The sequence below is a fragment of the Pleurodeles waltl genome, chromosome 6 (assembly GCF_031143425.1).
Source record: "Pleurodeles waltl isolate 20211129_DDA chromosome 6, aPleWal1.hap1.20221129, whole genome shotgun sequence".
Lineage (NCBI taxonomy): Eukaryota > Metazoa > Chordata > Amphibia > Caudata > Salamandridae > Pleurodeles > Pleurodeles waltl.
This window is the reverse complement of record NC_090445.1, coordinates 1,169,391,575-1,169,411,819: the sequence shown is the minus strand read 5'-3', so window position 1 is coordinate 1,169,411,819 and position 20,245 is coordinate 1,169,391,575. Positions and strand designations below refer to the sequence as shown.

Sequence of the window (20,245 nt, the reverse complement as noted above, 5' to 3'; positions counted from 1 at the left end):
TTTTACAATCTTTCACAAATTTCGCATTTCTTTGGTTTTAGTTGAAAGGTTAGCTATGAATTTTCTATAAAATTAAACCATCCCTAAGAGTGATACAATCTCATCCTTATTTCCATGGGAGCTCAGATTGCAAATCATGTCAATTAAATCAGGTTTTGGTTTGACACCTGAACTAGTCAAAGTATGACAAAATACGAGGTCTCACTCTTACCAAATTTACAGCTATCCAAATTGAGAGTGAGACTACCAACCCTGAACCTTTCAGGACCACCAACCACTCCTCTATTATACTCTGCCCAGGTTTCCCCACATACTAATATATCATTCTGGAAATAGCATACCCAGTCTAGAGTACCGAAAATGTAAGTTATTACTCTCTAAAATATAGGGCCCACTGACACCAGGCCAAAGGGCATCCTCAGAAATGTGTATATCTCCATAGAAGTCAGGAGTGTTGTCAGGACTTGACATGAAGGATGTAAACAAATTTGATGGCAGGCATATTTGAGATCAAGAGTAGTGAAGTATCTCCCACCCACCAAAGTAGACACCATCTCAGACATATTAGGCAAAGGGTCCTTATCTACCACTATTTTCTCACTCAGAGCTCTAAGGTCAATGCATAAACAAATAGCTCCTGTGGGTTTACAGGCCACTAAAATTAGCCCCACCCATTATCTGCCAACAACAGGTGTATTAACACCAGATGTCTCCAACCAGACTAATTATTTGCTGATATCCTCTTGCACATGCAAACCCTATTAGTCAAAACTTCAGGAAGTAAATTTGCAAAATCGGCACAAGGCTCTGTGACTTGTCTTACAATGACTACAGCTTTTGCACTAGGGTCAAGATAGATACCTAGCTCTTTCTGATGTGGCCAACCCAAGATATAATCCCCTATAATGGCCATAAATACCTTTCCAGGAACAATATGCCCAACATACTCCACATACTCCAAATATACCCTCTCATTTTAATCCCTTGACCACCATAACCACCTGGCCTAATTCTCTCACAAGATGTTCATACATGTATTCAGAATCAGGAGCTTAGAACATGAATCAAACACTATTTTGATCTCCACATCATTCACCAAAACTGTCTGACATGTAAATCATAATCCTCTCGTCCACCTGTAAAAATAAGCTTTTCTTCACTCTCTTCCTCTCTCCTGATTCATTCAATTGTAGTACAAACTCCTCCAGAACTTCTTTGACTACTTTTGTTAGTTTTATAATTTGGTTTTGCCAAGAGCACTACAGCAATTTGAGAAGGTTCCCTGCAACTACACTGGCTACAAACAGCCTTTAATGCTGAACAACCACTGCTGTTAGTCATGTGACCAAATTGACCACACCGGTAGCACTTTCCTTTGATTTTTTTCTATACTTCTGTTTACACTTTTAGTATCTGTTTTTTTTTTATCCTGCACCACATTTTCTTTGTGCAACTCATCAACGCAGATTAGCATGCATTCAATTCTCTTAGCAGTGGCAAAAACATCCTCTAAAAGGTGGCTTGTCCTTCTCCTATTCCATTACTTTTACAGTAGAACAGGATCCGATCCCTAATTTGTTCACCAATTAGAGCTCCAAATTTACAGGAAGATGTCAATTTTCTAAGATCTGTCACATGTTCCTTAATTGTAAGTATATTTATATAGCGCTTGCTACCCCTGAATAGGTGTTGAAGCGCTTTTCCGCGAGTAGCAAACTCCAGTGCCCAAAGTGGAGTATAGGGAAAAATAAGTCAACTTGGATGTAGGATACATGAGTCTGTTAGTTTGATTGGATAGGATAAAGAAGGGATAGAGGAGGGAAGAGTCTAGATTGTGTTATGTGCGAGATCATTTAGCTAGATGAGTTTTGGGATGAGTCAAAGGAGGAATACAGGAAGGAAGAGTCTAGAAAGGTTTATTAGGGATCTCAAAGTAGTAAAATTAGGTTTGGAAGAAGTCAAGAGAGGGATATAGGAGGAAAGAGACTTGTGTATTCTAGACTAGGATGTGTTATTTTGGATATCATAATAGTAAACTTAGATCTGCAGTGAGTCAAGGAGGGAGGGAGGAGGGAAGAGTTTAGAAAAGGTGGTATGGGAGATCATAGTAGCAGAATGAGATCTGGGGTGAGTCGAGGGATACGGAAGAGTAGAGAAAAGGTCTCAGGGAGATCATAGTAGTAGAATGAGGCTTGGGATGAATCAGAGCGTGGGAGGCATCGGATGTGACATAGTAGTGCATTGGAAGGAGTTGAAGACTTTTTTGTTTCTTTCTACAGTAGGAGTAGAGTAATGAATATACAGATACATAACTACATAGAAAAGGTATAAATGTATTAGGAAAATAATAAAGAAATATAAAACTGTATTGTGTAAAGTTCAATATGTGCAAGTATGGATAGTTAAAAATTCAGACTTTTAGGTGCTGCTGTACATAAACGCTAATTTATTTGGCCATTTTATTATTATTATATATATTAGTATTTATGTTTTCCTCAATACTTCAATAGTGAATCACTTATAGATACAATTATGATCATTTTTACATATTGTGATAAGATTTTTTTTTTTTAAACAGTCCGATGAGCATCTAATCAAATAACACATGAAAACTATGCAGTGACCTATATACATGTTGCGCATAAAATAGTGCATACATATATATATATACACATATACTTTTTAACCATAAGTAATATATACACTTCTTAAGCAGATCTAAAGAATATCTATATGTTTTTAAACCATAAGTAGTATATTTATATTTGTACAAAGAAATTCACATATCTATCAGTGTATAAAGGTAATTCTAAGCAGTGCTTTAAATGAGCAAGTACTGTCTGGTACTGAGAACCTGCACTTCTCAGCAGTGCTACAATACATTTACTGAAGAGTACCTGTACTCCTATATTTCCATTGAAAGCACTGTTTCTAAGTGATTTTGATGGTATATCTGAAATACCAAATGGGTTCTCCATACCTTCTAAATGGGAGCTTTGTATGTAAGAGATTCTTTTAATATCTATTAGCTTTATCTTGTGTCTGAATGTTCACAAAGTTAATTTATATAAATGCAAAACAAAGACAATTTTCATTCAGTAACTTTGTTGGAGAGGAATTTCTGCATGGGTGAATTAACAGAGAAAGAGAAGCTTGACAGAAATATGTTTGGTGGTTGTTGCAGTCTTGAGCAGGTTAAATCTGTAGAATGCTGGGAGTTACTACACTTCCAGCAAAGTAAAAGAAAGTACAACAGAGTGAAACAGCATGGAAACTGAAACACTGAAAGTCTAAAAAACTGAATCGAGGCTCGAAAAAGGATGCCAGTAAAAAAAAAAAAGGGAGGTTCATGTTATCCAAAATTAATCTCTGGAAATAGACATTGTACTGAGTAAACCTGTATTTCTGATACATCTTTTTTTTTTTTTTTACGAAAATCTTTATTAGAACCCTAACGCAATGGCAGATGCCTCCTCAGAAAAGCTAGCTATCAGTACAGATTCTCCAAATGTACTATTGGGAGGAAAATTCCACTCTAAACATTACTGGATCCAATTTCAGCATATGTGGTCACTTCCCTTGTAGTGATACCTCTCGGGCCTCATATAAGAAGGTGGAAAATATGGCGAGCAATCACTGAAATTAACCCCCTCCTCAGGCACCACCTCGAAAATCATGAGCCAACTCACCCTTCTTTGGGGAAAGGGAAACCCAATATGCACAGGTTGACAGAGTTGGCATTGTTTTCTAGGAGCTCCACTTTCCCCTCCAGTTGAAAGACCAAGTAAAATGTACAACCTTGAAATGTTGCCATCTCCCTACTTTAATTACGCAGCCTGGAAAAAGTTGTTACAAAACCCCTCATTTGTTTGAGCTGCTGCTCTAGCATCACCAGTCTGCCATACAATTTCTCCATTTTCTCTTTCACTTATGTCATATTTCCTTCAGGGCAGTGATTAATAGGTTCTCTTCTGGACAAGGATTTTCCTCCCCAGACCAGTCTTTAGTGTTATCTGAAGGGGTATGATCTCCTGTGAGACCATTGTTCTGGGGTAAATCAAACTGCATTCTTTCCACTTGGGACGAGATGACTTACTCTACTGCGCCATTTATAGAAAATAGTGTTATTTGAGGATGCACTCTTGAGACTAAAATGCGCTGTGCCCCCTGCAGTTTATCTAAACTTTCAATTTCAAATTCTAATCCCAAGTAGGAGCCCCATGCTGCGTCTTACCAGCTTAATGAGTGAAATCCCCTGCCAGTAAAGTTGTAGCCACAGCAGAAAACAGGGGCATGAGAGGCTGCAGTACTGGTGCAACACAAAGCACACTAAAAAGTAATGATGTCAACCTGTTATACCCAACTGCTTCCTTTGCCAGCACTGACCAGTCCATTTGACTACTGTATCTTCCAAAGAACTAGTGGGTGCTATCGAACTCCAGCAGTGAGCGGAGAGTGGTGACTGCTTGGTAACTTCAGGGCTCCAGAGAACACTGCATGCTCCACTCAAGGAAGCACTATCCCTTCATCAGGAAACAATCCTTCTGCTCTGTGTCGTGCATTCCACTCCTATCAGTCCAACCCACCTCAACTTGTATCTACATATTTATTACTTTAGACCTACTGTACAAGAGAAAAAAACACTTTGTCCAACGCACTATTCTGTCTCACCTTATACCTCTCTCAATCTATCCTCTGCCCCCATTCTCTAACTCATCCCAAACTTCATTCTACAACTATGATCTCCAAAATAACCCTTCCTAGACTCTTACCTCCTGGCTCACCTCAAACCTCTGTTTACTACTATGATCTCCCAAACAACCCTACTAAATTCCCTTTCATGTAACTCTATCTTGACTCATCCTAAACCTCATCTTACTACTATGATCTCCCAATTAACACTTTCTAGATTCTTCCCTCTTCTATCCCTCATTAGTCTATTCAATCCAACTAACAGACTTGCATGTTCACCTCTCAAGTTAACTCATATTGCCCTATACTAATAGCCTACTCATATTTCTCTCTACTAATCCACCACTAATCCTTTTGGGTTCCAGATTAGCGAGCTACTTGCCGAAAAGCACTTCAACGCTTCATCAGGGTTAGTAATCGATATTCAAATATAATTACATACATATAATCCAATTACACATTTACATGCACAAGCATATGCTGTACATTTGTGTTTGAGTGTGGTAGTCATGTAACTCTTGAGTAGTGTTCTGAAGATAAAACAGTTATCCGTGGCTCTTATGTTTAGGGATAATGAATTCCATAGTTTGCCTGCTTCAACAGAGAAAGATGTACCGCACATGTTTTTTAAGGTCAAGCCTGAGAACGCATGAACTAGGGCATGTGTCTCACTTGCGAGAAACTGTTCTTAACAATAAAGGGCTCGCAGCATACCCGTTGTTTACCATTTGTTTGCTAGCATGGCGCTCTTCTTTACAGCCTTGTAATTGGTCACTGCAGGCCTTGCATCATTTCCGTTCCTTTATAGGGAGCAGGGACCAAGCACTGACTGATTCAACTTAATCAGTGCCTGTCCACTGCTCCCGCTGTGATTGAGGTACTACAACCCACCACACTCCAGTATGCCCCAATCCAATTGAAAACAATCTGCCCCACACAAGCCTAAAATAATCTGCCCCACTCCAATCCAAATCTGCCCCACTCCCATCTAAAATTATCTGCCCCACTTCACCCCAGTCTAATCCCAAACAATCTGCCCCACTCCAATCTGCTCAACTCCAATCCGCCCCACTCCAAAACAATATGCCCCACTCCAATGTGCCCCACTCAAATCCAAAACAATTTGCTGAACTCCATTTTTCTCAACTCAGGTCTGCCCCACTCCAATCCAAACCAAGCCACCCCACTTCTATCCAAAACAATCTGCCCTCTCCAGTACCCCCACTCCAATCCTACCCACCCCAATCGTCCTCAGAACCTGTCGCAATCTTCACAACTTTTCAAAATGGCCACCAATGCAGACATGGGGAGCATCCGCTTATTTTTCATTCTTTTCCCAACTTGCTATGATGGCGGTCAGCGCGAAGTGTCACATCGTGAAGCTCAATCTGTTTTTGGAGTTGATTGGGCTTGATGGACATAAATGCCCGGAATACAAATCATTTTGCGATTAAAATCTTGATACACTTCCTCCTGCCAACCATAGTCAATATTTCACCCCTCAATATTTTCCAGCCCGCATCTGTCCACAGAATGCTTTGTGTGCTGAAAAATTGCTCAGGAGATGAAATCCTCACCAACTGCTTAACTCTTGATGTGCCGCTAAGCAAACTGAGGCGGGTAAATCCAGTAGATCACACTCTGAGTCGATCATCACCAGTGAAATGATTGTGGATTACACACAAAAGGTAGGTAGATCTGTAAGACACAACTTCATTGCAACCTCAGCCACCTCTCCGCTCCATCTGTCCCCCCCATATCTAAACAGCTTCCAACATTCTACAATGCATTGATGTAAGATAACAGTGGAATTCTGAAGTGGAAAGCAGGGGTGTGGAATTTATTAAAATATCTACTTGTCCAGAGGACAGGTTGCTTCTCAAATCTACTTGTCCTGTAAAAAGATGTACTTGTCCCTTTGGTGCCATGTAGTGTGGCGACAAATTATGGCAGCAATCTCATTATATAAGAGCTCTGATAATAGCCTCTCTGATTATGCCAGGGCTACTACCATAGTAGGGCTTGAATACTTGCAGTTTCAATCCCTACTGTAGCAATTTCCTTATTTTGCCACCTTTCTGCAGATCTGCATAATGGGGCTGGAGGAAGCAGTAAGCAATAGTTCCAGGGCTGGAATGCCTTCGAGTCTGCAAACCTACTAACCTGCATGTTTTAAAGATTTTCACCAGCTTCTCTCTAATATTTTCCCATAATAAGAAAGGTTGGACATTTACTCCTGACAATGGCAGAATTAGAACTTCTTCCAGGGTTGGGAAGAAAGTGGCTGGAGGGAAAATGAACTTGCAAATGCTCAATAGATTTTCACATGAGCAAATCTACACATCGTATTTACCCATGCTAAAATACAGTTCACAAATATTTTATAGGGGTACGACATATACCATGGGTGCCCTTTTGTGACTTGCTTTAAGAATTTGGGGCCACATGTAGGTAGGTTCAGATTTGTGACCCGCAAATTGCGAGTCAGAGCGACTCGCAATTTGCGAGTCGCAAATCCGAATGTAGGATGGTGTCCCTGACACCATCTGTGATTCGCAAGGGCTTCGCAAATGCCCACCTCATGAATAATCATGAGGTGGGTCGCAATTTGCGACCCCCTTGCGAATGGCGGCCCTCACAGGGATGGTGGCCTGCTGGAGACAGCAGACCACCATGTCTGTGACTGCTTTTCAATAAAGCATTTTTTTTTTTTTTTTTTTTTTTTGTAATGCAGCCCGTTTTCCTTAAAAGGAAAACGAGATGCATTACAAAAACGAAAAATGAAACGTTTTCGTTTCATTTTTTCAGAGCAGGCAGTGGTCTGAAAAATTTTTTACAGTGACATTCACAATGGGGAAGGGGTCCCATGGGGACCCCTTCCCTTTTGCAAAAGTGTTAGCACCCATTTGAAATGGGTGCAAACTGCGATTGGTTTGCGCCCGCGTTCGTGGTCACAAAACAATCCTACATTGCACTGCGAGTAGCAATTAGGAAGGGGACACCCCTTCCTAACTGCGAATCGCAAAACTGGGTTTGTGCATCGCAATGTGCTTTTTGCAAGTCGCAATCAGTGAAAGTCGCGGTTTGCAACATGCAAATAGCTACCTACATGTGGGTCTTGGTCCCTAATTAGGTCTGGTGTTAACAAAGACATTTTGTTTTTATTAAACTTCTATTTCTCTCTCTTTCGGCTGGCTTTACTGTGAGTGATCGCATTCTGCTCTTCCACAAGGAGCATACTGGCACACAAAGTAGTTTTGTTCAGTGTCAGGAACTACAGTGGCAATCAGTGACGTAACGAAACTGGAGGGTGTCCCTTTGCAAAGAACATGGAGGAGCCCCCTCTCCAGACTCACTCAGGGTCGGTGCTGTGCTGAAGAGGCCCCCTGAAGGGCAGCTGCGGGGCCTTTGTTATGCCACTGGTGGCAACGTGTGCGTTTAGAGTTCAAAAACTTTGGGGTTTTTTTTGCCAGTGTTTGTTACAATGTTGAGGGCCTGGTAGCTCCCACAACAATAAAGTGTTACAAAAGCCATGTCAAAACAAGACACGCATTGATGAAACTAAAAGACTTATAAAAATATGTCAGATCAGTTGGCTTTGTCAGTGTTTGTTTATTTTCATGCTTCCCATAATCGTGCTGAAAATGGTTACACTGATTTTCCATTAGAAATATTTTTGGGAAATACTAGCATGCATCAACACATTTTACTAAATGACACTTCATTTGCATCTAATCAGAGAGCATTCTGGGAGCATTATACTTAGCCTCATAGCCTAAACTTTTCAAACATGTGTATACACTTTTTTTTTTTTGTACTGGAACCAACGTCAGTAGTGAAGTGTGACCTTAAAACATTTATTTACAGCACTCACCCTAATAATGAAGGCTTTCAAATAATGAACCATAAATACAAGTTTGAACAGCAGTATCTTCTGGAAACACATTACTTCAACTGCATAGAGTTCCACTCTCTGTAAACAGGCAGCCAAAGAGTTTGTGCTGCAGAGGGTTGGGCCTACTTGTGCCAAGGACAAAGTAAACATAAAAACTTGTTGCCCTTGACCCAGCCATATCTAAATCAGTCTTTCAAGAAATCAAGTTACACCCTACTGATGACCCCAAAATAAGGTGAAACTGATCAGGCATTGCATGTGGTCCCACCCAGAGAGGGTCTTGCATACATGGCAGTTTGAGATGGATAATGCAGTCGGGGTTAGCACCAGTGGCTGAGAATAATTCAAGCATTCCATTCATCACCTTGTTGTTTGATGTAGGTTTCTTTACCTGTCATCATATATCAAGGCAATTCAAATACCTTGTCTGAGTTCCAACACTGCATAGTAACAGTTAACTGTATCATGCAAAACGTACTAGTCTGAGCGAGACTGCTCAAGTGCAGCAAGGATCTCTGCGATTGCTAGTTCATACATGCCAAAATCACAACGAAATCATTAGGCACACATTTTCATGCCAGGTTCACAATGCCACGGAGATTTATACAGACCCATTACACTTCACAGGGCTCCATGTAAACAATTCCATGCTGAAAGCACAATATTTCTGGTTAGTATGCAATTCCACACCAGTATCACAAAGCTCCTTTTAGGTATACTTTCCATGCCAGTATCTCAAAGCTGCTTTGGGGGTACACATTTCTATAGCAGATTCACAAACCCCCAACTTAGGAACCTATTTTATGAAAGCTCCAACCCTTGGGCTTGGAGCTGTGTTTTGTAACATGCTTGTGGTCAATCGGCAACCACGCAGCCTTCCTTCAGGACCAGCAGATGTCCCCCTTACATGAAAATGATGCCAGTTCTGGACATCAAACCTGCCCACTCATCTCCTTTGAAAATGTGGACTGCTTTAGTACACTGATAGAATCTTTGTTGCTCTGGCATATGGGACTTAAAAAGGGTCTATAAACGGTCCACAACTGAGGCTGCGATATTGAAAAGTTTAGAGTGAAGGCAATAGAGTCACATGGAAAGGATTCATGCATTACACTGGAACCTGTTCCTTTATTTGGAAATGGCTGGGAAGTTCCAGATGTGATACTTGACCGCGATGGATTAAGGTTCAACTAAGAGCTGGGACTGTAGGTGGGTAGGTGCAGGGACTGGACGGACATGCTTGTCCTTTAAGGACATGCGCCTATTTGTAAACCTGACCAGGCTAGAAGCACACACTTGCCTTTAAATAAAATGTAATAGGTTATGCAGGAAGCGTAAGAGCCACATGGCTGGGCCTGAAATGAACACTTGCGCAAAGATAATATAACGGTGGGGACTGGAAGGTAAGAAAGCCTTTATTGTAGAGCACTGTGCTCGGAGAATGGTTTGGTAGAGCATATAAAAAAATATAGGGAAAGGCTCATGGATTATGAAAGGAAATGATTATCAAGGATCCCTTGCAAGTTTAAAATTGACTAGCTGCAGCCCCAATTCTTCCAAAGCTAAACTGGAATGGTGTGCATCTGTGAAATCCTATGGCGCAAACAGATTGGGGGAGGGGGGAGTGTACTGCTGCTATGGACACACATTCCCTGAGCAGGAAGTGGGCATGACAATCCTGTACTTGAGAGGGCTGCTTCTAGTTATGTTTTACTGTTTCCCGTCTAGCTGGGCCTGGGAATTCAGTATACGCAGATGCAGTGGAGGGTAGCCAGGAAATGTGAAATTACCCTAAGTGCAGGTGCACAGCTCCTGTCTCCAAAACTGCAGCAAAAAGCAGTGACATGGAGGCTAATCACATAAGTCGCAGACACTCTGCCCCTCTCTCCCAACCAAAAGGAGCAAGGATCAGTGAACAAGGAACACACCACCAGGGAGATAGTTCAATTCTAAGCTGATGGAGTACAAAATGCAAGTAGCGTAAATAGCTATTACAAAGTAAGAGGGTCTGTATTACACAATTAGTATTCTAAGGACAGAACACCTCTGTAATGAGCTATTGCAAAAAATATACACATTAAGTCCCAGTGTGCCACATAGTCTGCTTCCTGGAAACTCTCCAGCTGATGCTGGATCCCTGAGCAAAATACCACACTGAGTAAGTCACTCACCTCTGATATCTGTTCTTGCCTGTGAAGGTCACAAATTCAAGTTTTATGAATTAAGTAACAGTAACATTGTGACTTACTGCAACACTTTGATCTACTGTGCATAGAAGTGTTGCCTGAATTCATATATAACTAAGAAAAAAGTATTAGAATTGTGCTCTAACTATGACACATAAAGTATACACAAAGTGATGAATAAAATGCTCAAATTAGTCTAATTCACTGGAAATTACTCAGGCTGACTCCCAACCCATTGTTATTTTTCACACCATGCCACCTCAGTTTGGACTCAGCTATATGCAAATCAGTCTTGACTCTGCTCAACTGGAAACAGTCCAGCCCGAACCACCAAGCCTGGTCCTCCATGAACTGGAATACAGGCAACCCAGTACAGTTTCACCTTACTTAAGGCTCATTGGCCAGATATAGCTTGGTTCCAGTGGCAGAGTGTGCACAGGATTCATACCTGGGAATAAGCATCCCTTTTAGGGCGACACACTAAAGTGTACAAAAAGATGATGGATTGAATGCTTGAATTATTCTCAGCCACTGGTAATTACTCAGGCCACATTCCAATCAATTATTATTTTGCACACCATGCCACCTAAGTTTGGGCCCAGCTAAATGCAAATCAAGTCTCAACCCTGCTCCAATGGGAACAGTCCAGCCCGAACTTCCAAGTAAGATCCTCCCGGAATCAGAACACAAGCAACCCAGGTCTTGATTTGCCCTACTTAGGGCTCATGAGCCAGGTATACCTTTGTTCCAGTGACACAGTGCGCACGAAAGCCATGCTTGGGAAAACCTGTCCCACTTAGGGTGGCACAATAAAATATTTTAAAAAGGGATAGATGGATTGCTTGAAATAATCTCAGCCACTGATAAATACTCGTGCTACATCCCAATCCACTATTTTGCACACCATGCCACCTCAGTTGGCCGCAGCAAAGTGCAAATTAGTCTCAACCCTGCACCAATGGGAACGGTCCATGGGTGATGGATTGGTAGGTGGCCAGAGCGCTTGCTAGTGTCTGAGATTAATTCATGCATTTCATCCTTCATCTTGTCATTATTGCCTTTAAAGCCCTAAATGCGGCAGGTATGCCCAGACGTTGTTCCACTGGAACCAAGTTATACCTGGCTGAAGAGAGCTAATAAAAGGCAAAAAAAATCCTGGATTGCTTGTTTACTGGTTCAAGAAGAAACTGGCCTGGCAGTTCAGGCTGGTCTGTTCCCATGAGGAGCATGGCAAAAGCTGATTTGCATATAGTTGGGTCCAAACTGAGATGGCATAGTGGGTGAAAAACACTGGATTGGGGTGCAGTCCAGAGCTTTTGCCAGCGGCTGAGATTAACTCAAGCATTCAATCCATCATCTTGTTTTTTCATTAAACTCCGACACCTGGCAGGAAAGAGGTTCGGCATTCAAAAAGTCACTGCAGTGCCGTGCCCCGCCCCTAGTCTCTAACGGCAACATGCAGTTCCTAAGTAGTTGCTCCCTCTGAAACATTCCCCCTTTCCGAAAAGGACAGAGACTCCCTCACAACACTAACCTCTCACTGGGCACTACTGCCCCACTGATGAGGTACGGAAGTCGCTATCCAGCAGCCGGAGCTCCTATTCCTGTACTTCACTCCTGATCTTCCCTGGCCAGTCTGTTGTTTACATCCCCTCACCGTGGGCAGCCTGGAGCACCGGCCCTTGTGCAGCTACACAATGGTTTCCGGAGCAGCGGGGTTACCTCTTCCGGTGCACCAGCTGCACGGGCCGGGTCCTTCGGGCATAATAGGTGGTTCTTTACTGGGCGGGTCATTGTGTCTAACCAATTGCAGAGCTTATCGGAAAGTACACTTAAAAAGACCGCCCTTATACCGCCTCCCAGCCTGTCAGTTTGAAAGCAGCTTTCCAATCGACCTCTGTTCATCGGCATGTTGGAGTTATTTGCCTTAGAGTCGCGAGGAAAATAAATCGGAGTTTGAGGTCTGTATTGCGTTACATTCGGGAGGATTCCCCTACGGGCATGAGTCGGTTAGATTAGATTTTTCGTCGCTACCTTGCGCAGTTGTTTATACCTACGTTACACATGGGATGTGTCACAAAGTGTGTTGCTTGCTCCTGAGGTGTCACTTCGTATGTTGTCAAAACGTTGAGACTCCTGGGTGTTGAGTGAAACTTTAGATATCGAAGAGTAGTATTTTTAAGAGCAGATCGCACTGTAAATACAAGTCTCTTGACAAATCATTTTGAGTATCGCTCTTTAGAGTAGTCTCTCTCTCAGCAAGCCTCAAGTGCCATCTTGATTTAAAAGTCTCACGCATCTTTGAATATTCATTGTTCGGGTTATAGCATATTTTTTGTTAAAAATTCACATCGCACTGTGGACAATATTTCTATGTATGCTTTGGGCATTTCCTTAGCGACATGGTAATGGGTCAGCGACATGCCGCTCCTTTGGAAAAAAATGTTTATAGTTGACGTAATAATGTTTCTTATTTGCCCATCTAGAAGTCTCGTTTGGTATTGTTGAGCACTGCTACTCTTAAACAAATATTAATGGTTGGCAAAAGAGTTATCTAAACGAAAGCTCCCCCAGTGACATAAACATGCACGCGTCACCACCGCAGCTTCAATAGCCTCAGCACTGCACCTGCGTCAGCTGAATCAGACTTGCATTGGCTCAGGCGCCTTCACCTGCAAACACAATGACTATTCTCCAGTTAACATGCAGAGGGGATCTTGATTTCATTAAAGGCAACTGAGGCTATCATTATGCATAAATCCTTTATTGCAGCCCCAACATGCAGTCCTTTAAAGAACAAACATACATCATAAGAGAAAAAAGTTCAACAGTGGAACTGTGTAATAGTAAATAGGTCTATAGCAACAAACATCTTGCTCTTTTAGGCTGCAACATTGGATAAAACTTGAAATCAATATGAAGCTAAAGTTTCAGTAGGCAGGATATAAGCAGATCCACCTTCTTCACCCAGCTATGAAATATTCCTTACAAGAATAGAATAAGTTAAAAAACTAACATAGAATAACGTTTTAAAAAGAGTATATATCCAAAGCAATTTTCTAACAGATGCTTCAGTACAACTTCTATTTTTTTTTATTTATTTTTTTTACTTCAGTAGTCGGCGTAATACATACCAACCCCACCTGTATTAAGAGAACATGGTGGGTGGGTTAAGAATCGCCTCCTTTGTCTTTAATGAAATCAAGATTCTCTCAGCATGTTAATTGGAGAATCGTCATTTCATTACAAGACCAGAGGCTAGCATTATGCATGTTTAAAGCTATCTCAACTAGGCTTCTAACATGCTTCAGTGGTTTCAGATAGAAATTGGCAAAAGTTTTAGCACATGACCAATCTGCTGCCTTTAGGATATCAGAAAGTGTAACATAAGCCCAAAAAACCTCACTAGCCCTACCGCCTTTTGCCAAATGGGCACCGAAATGTGAAAGGTCTATAACTGCTTCACACATCACTACCCGAATCCACCTGGCAATTGTGGTTGTAAAGACAGCTTTATGCGGTTTCACATAGGATATCAAAAGTTTTTCCTCACAATGATGTCTAAACTCTAACATTTTTTGATCATATACTTTCATGCAACTTAGCACACAAAATTTAGGGCAATCCTGGAAACGAGTAGAAAACATAACTAAACATATTCTTTGCCCTTTTCAAAATGTAAAAATGAACACCATCTATGGAGTAGACCCTGTTACATGTTTCTAAAATTTTAATATCTGAAACCCTTCTGAATGATATTAAACTGTTGGCAGGTCACGAATAAAGAACAACAGGAATCAGTGTGGCAATTAATATGAGCATTTATGAATAACGGCCGGGAGGGCAGCACAGCTCTAAGTCAGAAACCACACTCAAATTCATCAACTCAAGCAGCCCTTTTTATATGCTTTTGCCACTTTGAAGGCGTCTTATCACTCGTCATGCATTTTTAATTTAAGCGCTTGTTTGGTACATTGTATCACTACTTACGTCAGCATAAAGCCACATTTTCTCATGAAAAGCATCTAATTACACGTTTGCAGGAAAGCTAAGGTTACATATCTATCATGTGCACATTTATTAATAAACGGCAATACCTTTTTATCTCACGTTCTAAAGGCTGTCTGTATTTCCTCCTTTTCTAACTCCAGACTTGGAACCCCCCGTCTGTCTGGCCTCCCTCACACAGCTGCTGGCCTTCAAGCATCAATGCTCATTGTGTTCCTGTCCTGAAACTCCCTTTACTTATGAATGTGGATTTGAAATGCGTGCCGTTCCTGTGACCATTCAAGCTTCTAGGCCCTTCTACGTGCAATTGCATTGTGAATAACTATGCCTTGTCTCACTTCTCTGCCTCCTGCACTGACCTTTTACTTGGATGCCATGAGCACTCGGGCCTGTATTCCTCTCTGAGCATATATGACTCTGCACGTTTTCCTCCTAACTCATGCATTAGCAAAAATGGGCCTTCTCTTTCTATATTTTCAGTAACAAAACAAAGGAGTGTAGCAAGCTTTTGTGAGATCTGTTTCAAGGAAAGGTAACAATTATTTGGCCACAAACCGAAGAGCTTGAAAATAATGTTAATATTCCACGAGAAAGTATAGCGTCCAGGGAGATCTTTTGATCTGGGTACCTTTCATCATTCTACAAATTAGAGGATCATTCCCAATTGTGGTGTCACTCATTAGAGAGTGGCCAGCTGAGACGCCTGATCTATGGCAATTAATTGTCCTGGAGGATAAAGCTGACTGAAGGAGTTCAGCTAAATAGTTTGCTAAAGCAGTCACAGGAGCCTCCACGGGATCCTTACCCTTTTCCATGCACCAACTACACCATCTGCACTATGCCCCCTTGTATCTTGACCTATATCTCATCCAGTAAGTCTCTAGCCTTTCTCGAAAGGCCTCAGAGTCTTGTAGAACCTCTGAAATTCTCCAGACAAAAAGGTCCAGCTTTCGCTTTATGATTAAAGGATGTTCCTCTCCACCTGAGCCTAGCAACAAGTTCTGATGTACTGGGATAAGATGCGGTTCCTGCACTGCTGACTCCAGCAACCCCTGAAAACCAAACCTGTGAATGCCAAAAAGGAGTGACCAACACTAGTTTGCACCTCTCTTGCCGAACCTTCCAGAGTACCTTCTGAATCATGGCAAAAGATGAAAAGGCATACCTCCTCTGTGAGCTCCAATCCTGTACGAAAGCATCTACTGCCATAGCTTCTTAATCTGGTCTTCAGCTGAAGAACTTGGGAACCTGATGCGCAAGTCTAGATCTATTGGGCCCCAAAGCTTTTGGAGCTTCCTGAAGACTTGTGTATTCAGTTGCCAATCGCTGAAGTCCCTGAGGAGACAAGAATTCCAATCTGCCCTCAAGTTCAAACTCACTGGAATGTGGGTTGCTGATAATATAATCTTGTGATCCCAACAAAAACACCAGATTTCTTTTGTTTACTTTTGCTAATTGCTTTGATCTTTCCCACCCAAGCAATTGATATAAGACACACCTAATGCGTTGTCCATGCGAATTAGGACCACACTGTTGGCTAAGTTAGCTTTGAAGCGTCTTAGGCCATTCAAACCTGCCAATAATGTAAACCAATTTATGCATAATGAAGTCTCTGAACTTGACCAATGACCACCTGTTTCCAAATAGTTCAGACAGGCCCCCCAGCCTGAAGAACTAGCATCTCTCTCCAAAGTAAACTCTGACACATTGCCGAAAATTGCTTTCCCTTCCCAACACTCTAGGTTGTTTAACCACCCTTCCAAATCCAAACAAGCCTATGGGGATAAATCTACTAGAACTGCATACCACAGTCCCTTGTGTAGACCAAATGTCTTCAACCTCTGAAGAGCCCTGTAGTGTAATGGACCTCGAGAGACAGCTTGAATCGACGAGGTTATTAGACCAATGACCCTTGCCAAATCTCTGATATTCACTATCTGTTATCCTAAATGTGTCTCACTTTCTTCATTATCTTGGTTATCTTCTTCTGAGGTAAAAGAAATTGAGCTTGGACTGTATTTAACTGAAACCCCAGGAAGTTTAATGATGGACTTGGGACCAGAACTGATTTGTCTATGTTGATAATAAAGCCAGGTTTTCTAAAAATTCCCTTGTCAAACATAAGTGCTCTAACAGGCCTGTCTTTCCTTGACTCATCAATAGAATGTCGTATAGGTGTATAATCAAGTGAATTCCTCTTCCTCTTAGGAAGGCAACCACAGGTCTAAGCACCTTCCTAAAACATCATGGACCGGAAGAGAGACCGAAGGAAAGACAACAGAACTGATACAGCACTCCTGTCCACCTGAAGCACTGGTATTTCTGTGCATTCTGTGCCATAGGGATTGTAAAATAATCATCCTTCAGGTCTAGTTTCACTAGCCAGTCCCCTTGCTGTAAAACATCTCGTAACATGTGTATCCCTTCCATTTTGAAGTGATGTTACACCAGATATTTGTTTACTTCTCGTAGGTTTTTAACTGGACCCTATCCCTTTTCTTTCTTTTTCACCAGGAAAATTGCTCTTAAAAAAACATCTCTCGAATCTGCCACCTCTATTATTGCTCCCTTCTGTAACATCTGAGAAACCTCCACATCTACTAGATCCATTCTTTCTTTGTCGAAGACAATTTCTCAAGCTTAAGATACCTGGAAGGGAAGTTTTCAGGAATCAATACTGAAACCTACAGCGGTTTCCAGAACCCAGGGGTAGTTTGTTATAGCCTCCCAATTGTGAATAAACATCTTCAATCTTCTGACTACCCATACTAGAGAAGAGCAAGAAGGAATTATTCCGCCAACCTTCGGCGGTTGATCCATGTGACCTTGTTTTTCCTCCAAAGAATCTTGATCTTCTCCTTTGTGGGTAAGAGGTTGCTGAGGTTTGGGAACCTCTACCATAGTATCTGACATCTTGAGAGTACTGCTGGTTTTAGGAGTAGAAATGGGACCTGTTGACAGCTCTGCGGGAAGCCAGTCCACTTCTATTGGCCCTGTCAAAAACACACGTGACCCAAAAACGCATCTGAGATTGTACTGAGCTTTGCTCAGAGTGGTGAAGGTGGATGCATACTTACTTGATGACTTTACAAAGTCTTGACCAAATAGGAGATCTCCAAATTCCCCCATGCCTCCCTATTAGCTAAAGCAGCTAGTTTGGGACTCATCCCCCTATGCCTCCTTATTAGCTAAAGCAGCTAGTTTGGAACTCATCCTCAGAAGGATTGCACTATTCCTTTCCATTATGTGGGCTGTTAGCATTCCCTAGCATACAGATTGGCCTCTGGCTCCAGCTTCTGAGAAGCCCTAGATCTATTTCAGTGTTCTTAATGAACGCTTCTTCCACCATGTCAAGAATTCTAGCCAGGGGTCTCAGAATACCTAGATGGCGGTCTTGACATAGTTTAAGGCATCATTCTAGACCCTTCAGTGGGTCCTTACCGGTTTTATATAGGAACGTAAATAGATTCTGGCTCAAGATTAGGTGTTTGACAAGCTTTATTGTCAATGCTTGGTCATGAGCATTCCACCCTCATCAAATTCTTCTGATGTCCCTCTAAGGGTCTTCTGACCCATTGTTTGATAAACTTGGCCACTTGTACAAGAGGCCACCAATCTGAGCTTAGGGGTGTTTAATAGAATCTGGTGAAAACATTTCATTACCCAATGGATCCTTAACAGGTTTATTACAAGAAGTGCTTGGTGAGTCCTCATCTAGACCGCCCAGAATGCCTGGTCTGCGCCCGTCCGCGCCTGGCCCGCGCGCAGCGCCACAACCCCTGGTCCCCAGCTCTCCCAAACCCCACTGCTCCGCTACGACCCCACCACCCTCCATGCCCTCAACCCAGGGCGCTCCAACACCTGCTTCCAAGCTCACCCCAAACGCACCCATGGACCCTTCGCCTGCAACTCCTGCAAACGCATCTTCCACCACGCAACTACCATGACCACCAGCCCACGCGCCATCAACCACCTCAAGTGCATCCTGGTCAACGCTCGATCTGTCCACAAGCACGCCGTTGAACTCTGGGACCTCCTGGACTCCACAGCACCGGACGTCGCCTTCATCACGGAGACCTGGATGAATGCCTCTTCGGCCCCAGACATCGCCACTGCCATCCCCGAAGGCTACAAGATTTCCAGAAAAGACCGCACCAACCAAGTAGGAGGAGGTATCGCCATCGTCTTCAAAGACTCCATCAGCGTCACCACCTCCATCGAAGACACCCCTCTCGCCGCTGAACATCTGCATTTTCAGATTCGCACCGACCCCAGGACCACCCTCAGAGGATCCCTCGTCTACCGTCCCCCCGGACCGCGCGCCCCTTTCAGCGACTCCATCGCCGACTTCGTCTCCCCGCACGCCCTCGCCTCACCGGACTACATCCTCCTAGGCGACCTCAACTTCCATCTGGAACAAAACAACGACCCCAACACCACCGCCCTGCTCGACAACCTCGGCCTCAAGCAACTGGTGAACACCGCCACCCACATCGCCGGACACACGCTTGACCTTATCTTCTCCGCCAGCAAACACGTCTTCTTCAGCCACACCTCCGCTCTACACTGGACCGACCACAGCTGTGTCCATTTCACATTCCGACGCGAGACCCGCCACCTCCGCACTCAACCCATCCCTCGTCGACAGTGGAACAAAATCCCAGAAGAGCAACTCTTCTCCGCACTCGCCGTCAACCAACCTACCCTCACCACCGACCCCAACAACGCAGCCCTCAGCCTCTCGAACTGGATCCCCAACTGCGCAGACAACCTTGCTCCCCTCAGACGCACGCATCAACAGGCCATCACCAAAAAACCTCTCTGGTTCTCTGACACCCTCAAAGAATCGAAGAAAACATGTTGCACCCTCGAGAAGGCCTGGCGCAAGGACCACACCGCCGACAACATGACCGCCCTCAAAAACGCAACCCGCGAACACCACCACCTGATCCGCGCAGCCAAAAGGAACTTTTTCACCGACAGACTGGACAAAAACAGCCACAACAGCAGAGAACTTTTCAGCATCGTCAAAGAGTTCTCCAACCCCAACGCCGTCACGCCCTCACAAGACCTGTGCAACTCCCTCGCCACCTTCTTCCATCGCAAGATCAGTGACCTCCACGACAGCTTCGGACACCAGACCCAACCAAGCATCACCGAACCCACACCCCGGCCATCACCCTCAACGACTGGACCCACATCAACACTGAAGAAACCAAAACCACCATGAACTCTATCCACTCGGCGCCCCATCGGACCCCTGCCCTCACTTCATCTTCAATAAAACCGACGACATCATCGCCCCGCACCTCCAGGCCGTCATCAACTCTTCATTTTCTTCTGCTACCTTCCCCGAAAGCTGGAAACACGCCGAAGTCAACGCCCTACTAAAGAAACCTACGGCTGACCCGAGCGACCTGAAAAACTTCCGCCCCATCTCGCTCCTCCCCTTCCCTGCCAAGGT

At 43.2% G+C, this 20,245-nt stretch overlaps 2 protein-coding genes across 3 annotated transcripts in view; one reads left to right on the top strand and one right to left on the bottom strand.

The window, feature by feature from the left end:
* The window catches only part of ANAPC16 (anaphase promoting complex subunit 16), a 170,309-nt gene extending 157,837 nt beyond the window's left edge, over positions 1–12,472 (bottom strand). Inside the window, exon 1 of the mRNA XM_069240387.1 lies at positions 12,308–12,472. The gene's annotated coding sequence lies outside the window, so the exon portion shown is untranslated. The remainder of the gene's footprint in view (positions 1–12,307) is intronic.
* A 145-nt stretch (positions 12,473–12,617) lies between these two features.
* Positions 12,618–20,245, top strand: part of ASCC1 (activating signal cointegrator 1 complex subunit 1) — a 725,998-nt gene continuing 718,370 nt past the window's right edge. For both annotated transcript variants that reach the window (XM_069240384.1, XM_069240385.1), the window contains exon 1: positions 12,618–12,734. The gene's annotated coding sequence lies outside the window, so the exon portion shown is untranslated. The remainder of the gene's footprint in view (positions 12,735–20,245) is intronic.